The following is a 10308-nucleotide window of genomic DNA, read 5'->3' on the forward strand; positions in this document are numbered from 1 at the left end:
TTTGAATCACTGGACGCGGCTAGTCGTTCCGAGTCAAGAGAAGTATTACTTCAGTATGCTCTGATACGTTAAAGATCTGCGGTATTACAGGTTCCTACCTCCCTCTAAGAGCGCGCAGGCAAAACGATACTGTGGTGTATACATGTCATGTATGTTCATTGTCCCGTGTCACATGCGCTATGCGCTCCTCTTGTGTGCTCATAATATTCAGGGGTGTATTTTCACGATTTTTTTTTTCTGGGTGGGTCGTAATCATATTTTGGGGGCCTTTTTACCATTAAAGATACGCAAATACGTTTATCGCGCACTCGCGAGCCTTCGTGTGCACAGCATCTCCCTAATAATAGACGTTTTAATACTCTGCATGCATTTTATGGCCCATTTACACTGGCGGCTTAACATCGCATTGTTTCTAACTTCGAAAAGTTAGGGTGAAAATTGGCTTCAACCTCAGAAATATGAATGTTCAAGAACAACGTGAGTGTCAAATATTGTATCTGTCACCTCGTTTCCCACGTGTGTGTTTTCTCTTTGTTTTAAGTCTACAGAGATAGACAAAAAGGAGAGGGGTATATCCCCCTCCCACCAAGGACGCTGTTGCACTTTTAGAACTAAACTTTAACGATCTGGTGCACAGGTTTGGGTGAAGATATCAATCAAAAAGTATGAAAATGATTTTGTTGCAGGAGATCACATGGCACGAATGTTAGATAAAACTGGTTAAAGTTATTCACCAAAGCAGTAAAAGACAAAATGTGACGTTCATTATTCCAACAGCTGTCCGAAGGCTTGCCAACCCGGAAGAGAAATAAGTTTCGTTATTCGAAATACACGAATTCCGTTTACAACCATGATACGTTTGTAGATCCGAAAATGAAATAGGGTTCGTTTATCCGAACATCTGTGGCATTGTTGCGAAGGTTTAATTTTCCAATGATTCGTTTATCCGAAAATGAAATATGGTTTGTTAATACGAAAATTAAACAAGGTTCGTTATTATCTAAAACAACAACAACAACAACAACAACAACAACAACAGCAACAACAACAACAACAACAACAACAACAACAACAACAAATTCGTACTAATGTACCTTTTACGAGGACCTATGTACGTGTATTTCATTTTCGGAACGAACCTTGGAAATAACGAAACTTATTTTATTTTCGGACCACAACGAACCTTTTTGGTAACTACCTGTAACCGCAGCACAAAGACAGAAAGAAGAAACATAATGGAAAGATACATTATAATAAAAAAAAAGATAAGTTTATATAACGGATATTCGTTTCCTTCACTTATTGTTTTCTTTTACAGTCTTCGACCCATTTCCCCTCTACATTTTATTTGTCAGTCTGTTCAACAGTATTTTTTTTTTGTTGTTGTTGCAAGAATTCACTTTAAATTAGTTTCTGGGAATCCAAGCAGTAGAGGCTGGGTGCCTGCAGAGGCTGCACCTTTTACCGTCCGCCTAATTTTTGTTTGTTAGTTGGTTTGTTAGTTCTCTGAAGGTTTCTACCCTATTTCGAGTTAGGTGGATCTGAAACTGGATTCTTGCATCCTTCATCCTAGGGTTTTGAGGTGTTAAAATGGCAGCCAAAATGGTCGCCAAAAATTAACGTTTCCGTAATATTTCCTTTTAAGAAGTGAAAATTGAAAATAAACTAAATTTTAGCCCTATTTTGAGAGTACTGAATCCGGACCTAGTGATGCAGCTTTTTCATCCTTTAATGTTTTGAGCTTTTCAAGATGACCGACGAACTGGCCATTAGAATGGTCGCCAAAATGACGCCAATTATTCTGAAATTCCTTCATACTTTTTTTTTTTTTTAACATATGGTGAAACTTGAAATAAAATGATGGTTTCACCCTCTTTTTGAGAGGGGTGAATACAAATCTGGATGAAGTAACTCTTTCCTTGAAGGTTTCAAAAATTGAAAATGGCTGCCAAAATCTAAAATTCCTTGTAAATGGTGAAAACTTGTGCTTTTAATGTGATTTTAGTTCAAATGGAACAAATAGTTTGTATTCTGTTTACATTTCAGTTCAGATAATTTGTCAAATCGGCAAGAATTGTATCAACATGGCATCCACAATGTTAAGATATCCCAATAATAAATGTCTGAAAGAATATTTTCACGCTTATCCTGAAAAGGTTGATATTAACATCCCCTTTTATAAGAGATGAAAGTCTGACACCTGCACGAAGATGTGACTATATGATAGCTTTAATATGCCAAAATGACATACAAAATGGCAGTAGAGATTACCGACAAGATGGAGCCAAAGATGTGGAGTCACTCTATCTCGGTTACTATGCCAATCGTGTGAAACTCGTTTTGTGTTTTCATGAAACTGCTGAATATCCCTAAATCAACAAGGATGCAAGAATCGAATCATCCAGATTCGGATTCAGCACCCCGGAAGTTGAGTGATACCATCAATTTCCTTTTCGATTTTGAATTTCACTTGATAACTGTCCTTTCTATGATTGCAGGATACAACACAAAACAACAGCAATGAAACATTGAAGATCATTGTTTCTATTATTTTATTTTCTGAACAATTATTGCTCACAATAATGGTTGGTGAAATCTTCAAACAGAGATGTCAACATGATTTTGAGCAATACATACACGCCATGATGCATCACTCTAAACATTATTGCATAAGATCTAATCTAGGCATTTGATCACTTCACCCTGTATATATATTCCATTCATGATCACTTGTCTTAGACACTCTTCAATACAAAATCTTAAAGAACATAATCATTAATACATGTTGATGATAATCATTGCTCAATTATACAAATATAGCAGCTGAAACACTCCACAAACGAATGCCATCTTCAACATTTTATCTTCTCAAAAAAAAAAAAAAAAAAAACCACACACCAAAAAACAATGCACCGAAATGCACCGTGAAGCACAGCTTCAACTTTTGTGTAATATTTCAGGAACACCAACACTGTGTACTATATCGTTATAATCAGCCGAGTGCCACACATTTAAAGGGATGGTATAGTTCTGTTTGAGATGGGGATAAAGGATTTATCTTTTTGCAAGACAAAAACCGCTTATATGAAATATTAAAATGCATATGATTCTAAAATAAATTAAAAGTTAATTTGATGAAAAACATGGTTTTGAAATAGCTGAGATATCCAGGAACAAACTTAAAAACAAAGAGGCCCTATAAAACGTGTTATTCACCTTTTTTTAAGGACCACTTTGTTTTTGGACATCTCAGCCAATACAAAAGCAATTTCATGGAATAATTTCGTTATTCTTCTTAGAATTGTATACTTTTACATATTTCAAATAAGTGGTTTGGTATTATAATTATCATCTTACAAAAACTTAAAACCTGAATCCCCACCTCAATCTGAACTATACCATCCCAAATCTGCACTGCAGTTTTCTTCAAAGGTGATATTTTTGAAGGAGCTTCGTGGAAAGTAAATGGCAAGTAAGGGAGAGAGCCTGCTTTTTAACCCCTTTCCAATATCTTGAAAATATCATTTTCACACTGTAGTGAACAGCATGACATTCACAGTAAAATGGAACTTTATGTTCGAAAAAACAAAAACAAAACCAATTTAGCAACAGTAATTGTAACGATGGGAATGCCCCCCCCCTCCCAGTTCTCTTATGCAATGATTCAGTGTGAAGCCCAAGCAACAGACCACTGAAATTAAAGGGGCACTCTAGACAGTTTAGATAATTTCACATCATGTAGTACATAAATCGATGGCACCATGTACACATTTGTGGAATTGATTGCGGTCCTTTGGCTGATAAACCAACACTTTGAAATACCCAAAACATGATACTCTGAACAAGATGTCATGACATAGAAGGTCTACACATTCCAGTAATCTAACAATGTAATTTGTGATGTAATTTACAGTCATTCAGCAAACTGTGTACTGCACAAGTTATAATATAAAGCACTGCAGTCTATAAAACCACAGGTACTGATGAGCATCAATAACGCATACCTAGTATGCATACCTAACAGTGATAAAAGTTGCCATGAAAACATAAAAGAAGGAAAAAAGAAGGAATTACAGGAAAAGTAATGGTGCATTACACCATGGGAAGAACCTCACAAAGAAGTATACAAATGGTAATACGCTGTATAAAGTCCATCAAATAAAACTCTTGAGTAATCACTGGTACATAAAATGCAACATTACATGCCGTAGAACTTTTTCAAACTCTAGTGTGGTTTGCCTCATCGGCTCTGGTAGGCACCTACAACACATTGCAATACCATAACGTACATCTAATTCACCTGTTGCCTATGTAAATATCAAACGGTATTAGAGACAGAATGCTTAATAACACTGTGTGAGAAAGTTGGATACTCTTCACGTAATGTACTGTACATTATATGTCATACATGTACATGTACTATGTTCTTGATAGCTCACATATGTAGTATAAAATACTCTGACTCTATAAACACATCCTGGGGTCTAATATTACAGAATTTGCCCCTCAGTAATATCTTCTTCTTCTTCTTCTTCTTCTTCTTTGTCTTCTCCTTCCTTCTCTTCCTCATCTTCTTTTTCCTTTTACTGTTCTGACAGCACAGTTGAAAATTTTCATTATGCAAAATGGTTCATATGCCATTGAAGGTGTGTTTTCAACAATACGGGATACTACATTTTGTACCTGTAAATGACATGTATTTTGCGCTTGTGATACATCTCGAATCGATTACCTTACCTTTCCTGTGAGAAAAATTCATGAGTGATTGACATTAGCAATGAGAACCCCATTGACAGGATGAGAAAGGATTGAAATCACTTTTTAAGCAAAAAGAGAACAATTCCCAACCTTGGATACCATACACATAATACGCATTATTTTGCACTGTGAGAGGCGATATGTTCATGAGTTGTCAAATTGGCAAATATCAGTCTTAAGGAAATTTGCAAAAATAGAAATACAGCATATACAGTATTGATAATGTACACTCTATGCAGCAGTTCATATTGATAACACTGGGTGATTTCAAGTGCTAGTGCTAGTGCTACCTCAGCTTTAGCACAGGCGATAAAACTGAACTAATTGAAATCAAGTCAGTGTTGGGAGTTCACCTCAAAATTATGATGTATTTCCGGTATATGTTGGTGCTGGGCTCGGTGTTGAATGTCGCCTGCTGAACCAAGCTCCATCGTTTGTGTTTTTTTAATAGCGATTTACAAGCTTTTTCCCATTGAGTTCAGTGCTGGTGTTACCGTTGCCGTGCTAGACCGCATTCATGTTTTACGTGCAAAGTCAATGTTAATGCAAAGGTTGCCCTCGTAATCAAACATACACGAACACTCTCAACATGGCTATATAAATCTGAGCCTAGGAGCAAAATTACGATAATTGTGATTTCAAGAAGACATGAAATTTGTGGTATTTTAATCAGTCATCCTCACTATGTGTTTAAAACTAAGCTGTCATGGCTACATCTTTTTTTTTATTTGACTTTAACTACGCGCTATCACTTTTTTTCATCACGCAATTCCCATGAACTTCGCAGCAGTGCGTGCGATGCTAGCACCTAGTGTTGGGATAGATGGTTTTGATCGTTATCGCTTTGTTAATGTGATCGTAGGTGTTGGAGCTCAATTTAAGACTGTTATTTGGGGGCTAGCACTAGCTCTAGCACCGATCTTGAAATCACCCATTGTGTTCTATTTCCTTCCCATCAAGCCATACTGCGATTTTAATAGTTCTTCAGGGCATATATATAATTTCCTTGGTCACAGTAATCAAGTCTGCACCTGCCATGTACTTCCCCTTATTCCCTGGGGGAGCATTCCAGTCAGCTATTAAGACTCATAAAAAAACAAACAAACATAGAACATTTTAACTTTTAGCTTCCTACCTGGTGCACGTACGTGCACCTGGAATCTAGACGAGTACTAACATAGAAATGTCTCAACCAGGGATACACTCTAGATTAAAGAATTTCCTCCTTGATTAGAATAACACAAGTTTAATGTATTTTACTGCGTAACCTTACATGACCCTTGAGTCGTCTGGAAGACCCTCCTTATGACCACTGCATGCTCGGTGCAAATGAATTGCAATATTGGGATATGCACTAACACCTAAAATCCTATGCACAATACTCTAGAGCATAATCTACACTAGTAAAACCACATATACATACATAGGTAGGTACACACACACCAGGGAGGTGAGACAAAATCTCACCTCCCTGCACACACGTATATGGATCAGCTGTATAAAAATACACTGAAATCTGCAGTAACATGTTCACTGCAGTACATGATCTTCATTACTATAAAATCACTCATCTCCATTAAGGTTGATATTATGATGAATCAAATATTCTTCATCAATCCCTAGAGACATATCACAGGCAAAAATATTCCTACAAATGAAGATTTGAATATAAATGAGATATAACTCTGAATAGTCAAGTTAAGCATCATATTTGATGATAAAGATATGACTAATAGGCCACTCTTGGGGAGTATTTTCAGTGGCATTTTTTCATTACCTTTTGCTGACAACAAAGCAAATTTCTCACTCATTTGCAAACACAGATAATTACCATACAAACTACAAATTTGCTTGATCTGATTACTGTATACGCTATAATTTTCGCGTACATAAATTTTCGCGAATTGCCGCTGTCACACATTTTCGCGAGTGGTTAAATTCGCGATTGGGGGACCAGAGAAAATATGAAGTGGCAAAGAAAGTGTGAATTTTCAACTCACTAGAAAATAAGAATGATACTAGTTAGGTCTATACCCTGCATGAAAAAAAAAAACTTACCAAACTCTGCTAACTAGTAAGTTAGAATTCAACATTTTTGAAGTGGTTAAGTCCATCGCGCTAGATTTCTGACGAGTGGTCCCCTTGCGATAATGGATTGGCTCTCTACAGTATTCGTAAGTAGACGTGGACGTGCTATATGTACGTAAACAAGCTTAGCCAGTACAGTATAAGTGGTCTGTTCGGTAAGCCATGACATGGTATACTACTAGTACTGAAATTTTCGTATCATCAAGGCAAGGGATTCATTTTGGAAGGTAATATTTTCGCGTGTTGTTAAATTCGCGAATAGCTCCAGACTCGCGAAATTCGCGAAAATAAAACCCCCGCGAAATATATAGCGTATACAGTACTCTGTTAAAATTTTCATCACGGAGAAAGACACTTATGGGTGAAATAAATCAGTAATAACTGTGTCACACATACATTTATTTAATTAAATATATATTTTCAAAATTGTTTGTTTTCTGAGGTGTCAGGCTGTGCTAACTTATAAACTCCAATATGACCAGTGTAACACATGTAATTATCAACTTTACAGATACACAATCATGGCATTACAACACACAAATTCATTGCACTGTCTACAACATATCTTTGACAAAACAACCCAAAGTAAAACAAAAATAGAATGATATCAATGAGACAGACAATCACATGGACAAATGTCAAATGACATCAAGTATATGACAGTCAAGCAGAAACAATGCTACTTTAATACCACTCTGTTAACCAAAAAGAGGCAAGCCAATATTATCAATAAACCTGGCAATCTTTCTCCCTCTTCTCCCTCATAAAACATACAAACAGACAATCAGACACGCACACACACACACACACACACACACATACACACACACACATACACACACACACACACACACACACACACACACACACAGAAATCAACTGCGATCAGGAGACAAGACTGGTATTTAAATTCAGACCACTTTCCCAGAAAGTTGTCTCAAGGCAGCACTGCTACTGTACACCTTTATACCTTTCCTTACCAAAATTTGCATTGCAAAAACAACAAAGAGATGCCAGGTAAGACTAGTCAGTTTAGATCAGACTTTGAAAGACAAAACATTTTTGCCTTAAAATGATACATAGCCCATGAATTTTGTATGTTCACGGTAACTTACTGAAATAAATTATATTAAAAAAATAACAGCAAGGAATGCTACTTTTGAGGAACAAAAAATAACAGCTTTTAACGGAAGTTATTGAAATGCACCGACTCCCAGCTTCACTGTGTGCAGGACAAAAGAGGATACAAAACTCCACAGCAGCCTTTGTGTAGGGAGGTCAAGATCAGAATTCAAAACTTTGGAACATTTGTTGACAAGATGTCATGCAGCCTATGAATAAAACATTTGTTGACAAGATGTTTATTCATGATTACTGCAGCCTATCAAAAATTTTTACAGGGCGTTCATGCACACTGTCACCAGCCTCGCTCCTAAAACACCATCCTGTGTACTCCTCTTTTGTGAAAATATCATTTTTTTTTACTGCTGGCCTGTTGTGATTTAAGGCCAATCCCGAAACAAACTGGTGACAAATGCACACTGGTGCTACTGCCCCATCCCTAAAAAAACAAACAAACAAACAAACAAACTAACTAACTAACAAACAAATAAAAAAAAAACAACTAACAACAGACATTCTGTAGGGTAATAATCAACTTCAAGAAAACCATTCTAAAGGCTCACAAGGGATCTAAAAGGTATGTTATGATAAACATTTGAGTGTGGAAGGCAGTGCAGTGGCAATGAAAACAAAATGATGGAAATCCATGTCTGGAATACTCACTGGAAACAATCACATGATCTATCAGAAAATTTCATGGTATCAGTGGAGACAAACTCTTTGTAAATGTCGATCACAAAGATGCATTATAACAAAGATTTATACGGACCGCTGTACATTGCAGACATAACATAATATTGCATGTATTAAAAAAAAAGAAAAAATGAGGCATATCATACATGTATGATTTTTGTAGACTACTCAATATATATAAAATTGTTTCAGTCAAATAAAGTGAGGAAACATGGAAGAACTCATCATCCATTAATGCTCTCACACTGCACAGAACTATTTACCTGATTCCTCTACGTCAACATCAGCAGTATATAATAGTACTATTTTCTCGCTACAGATTCATTCACTTTGACATATTGTTACAGAAAGAAAAAAAAAATGTCCCACTTACTCATATGTAGTAAAAGCTATTGGCACTTGGGACAGCCATGAAGAATCACGGCTCATGTCTGCTTCATGATCAATTTCTGCACCATCTCCTATAAGTGAGTTTGCTTCTTTGTTTACTTTGTTTTCCATGGTATCAGTCAGTCAGTCCACTTTTAAACTAAGCTTAACACCAGAAAATTAAAGGGGCTATTTAACCAAAAAAAAAAAAAAGAAAAAAGGAAAAGGTCATCGGCCCCACCAATTGGTTGGGGTTGAGGCAAAGTTTCTGCAGGTGAGAAACGCCTATGCTGGTTGATCTGCCAGATACAGGAGCACAGACAGCCCGTAATGTAGCCGTAGTTGATATACCTAAAGGTGTAACCTTTTCCACTAAGCCAAGATATTGGAAAAGGTACTGTCTTGCGCTAATTCAATCTGGGTACAGCATGATATATCTTACGTAGAGACAGACATTACATATCACAAAACATAGATGATTCTCTATGATACTTGGAGCAATTAAAACTCTGCAATAACAATGAAAAAATAAGAATTGACAACAATAAAGCAGAAGTACAAGCATATTAACATTTTGCTCAGTTTATGAGTGAAAATTCACCCTACATGTATGTAAGTTAACTTTGAATAAAATCAAACAGACAGAACAGTGAAAGCTTCATTAAAATCTGGCATAATATCAGTGAGTGATCACATAAAAAGTTATTAAGTTTTAGAGTCATAAAACATGTATCCCATAACAGTGATATTGGACAAATATGGGAAGAGTTGCTGAGGTATTGATGACATGATTTTGTAAGACTCATTGCACACAATTTTCCCCTAAGTTTCCTCAATTGGACGGGAATTCTAGAAAAAAAAATGGAGGGAAAATTTTGACAAATTTTGAGCAAGATGACTTCCTGTGTGTGTGGGGTGGGAAAGGCTGGAGCAGAGTGCCATAGTTGCTGCTTTACTGACAGAGAGAATGATCTACCGATATCTTCATGGTCTTGCCTTATTTGCATTACTTGTTTGTGATCACAAAGGCTGTTGCAAAAAAAGAAAGAAAGAAAGAAAGAAAGAAAGAAAGAAAGAATAAAACTTCAAACTATCAAAAAAAACTTCCCTATTTTGTACATCCAACACAAATGAAAATTTTACTGTTCTATTTGTTTGACTGTCTTCTTCTCAACCTGAGCGCAGACTGGTGTTTCCCTTTAAGTTGTTGCAGCCAATAGTCTTATTCTACAACTATCTCATGCATCACTCCATATTATACAACACCTGAACAGATTC

Source organism: Diadema antillarum, unplaced genomic scaffold, assembly GCF_040938485.1.
Source record: "Diadema antillarum isolate AM-2024a unplaced genomic scaffold, OU_Dant_1.0 scf00000032, whole genome shotgun sequence".
NCBI classification, from domain to species: domain Eukaryota; kingdom Metazoa; phylum Echinodermata; class Echinoidea; order Diadematoida; family Diadematidae; genus Diadema; species Diadema antillarum.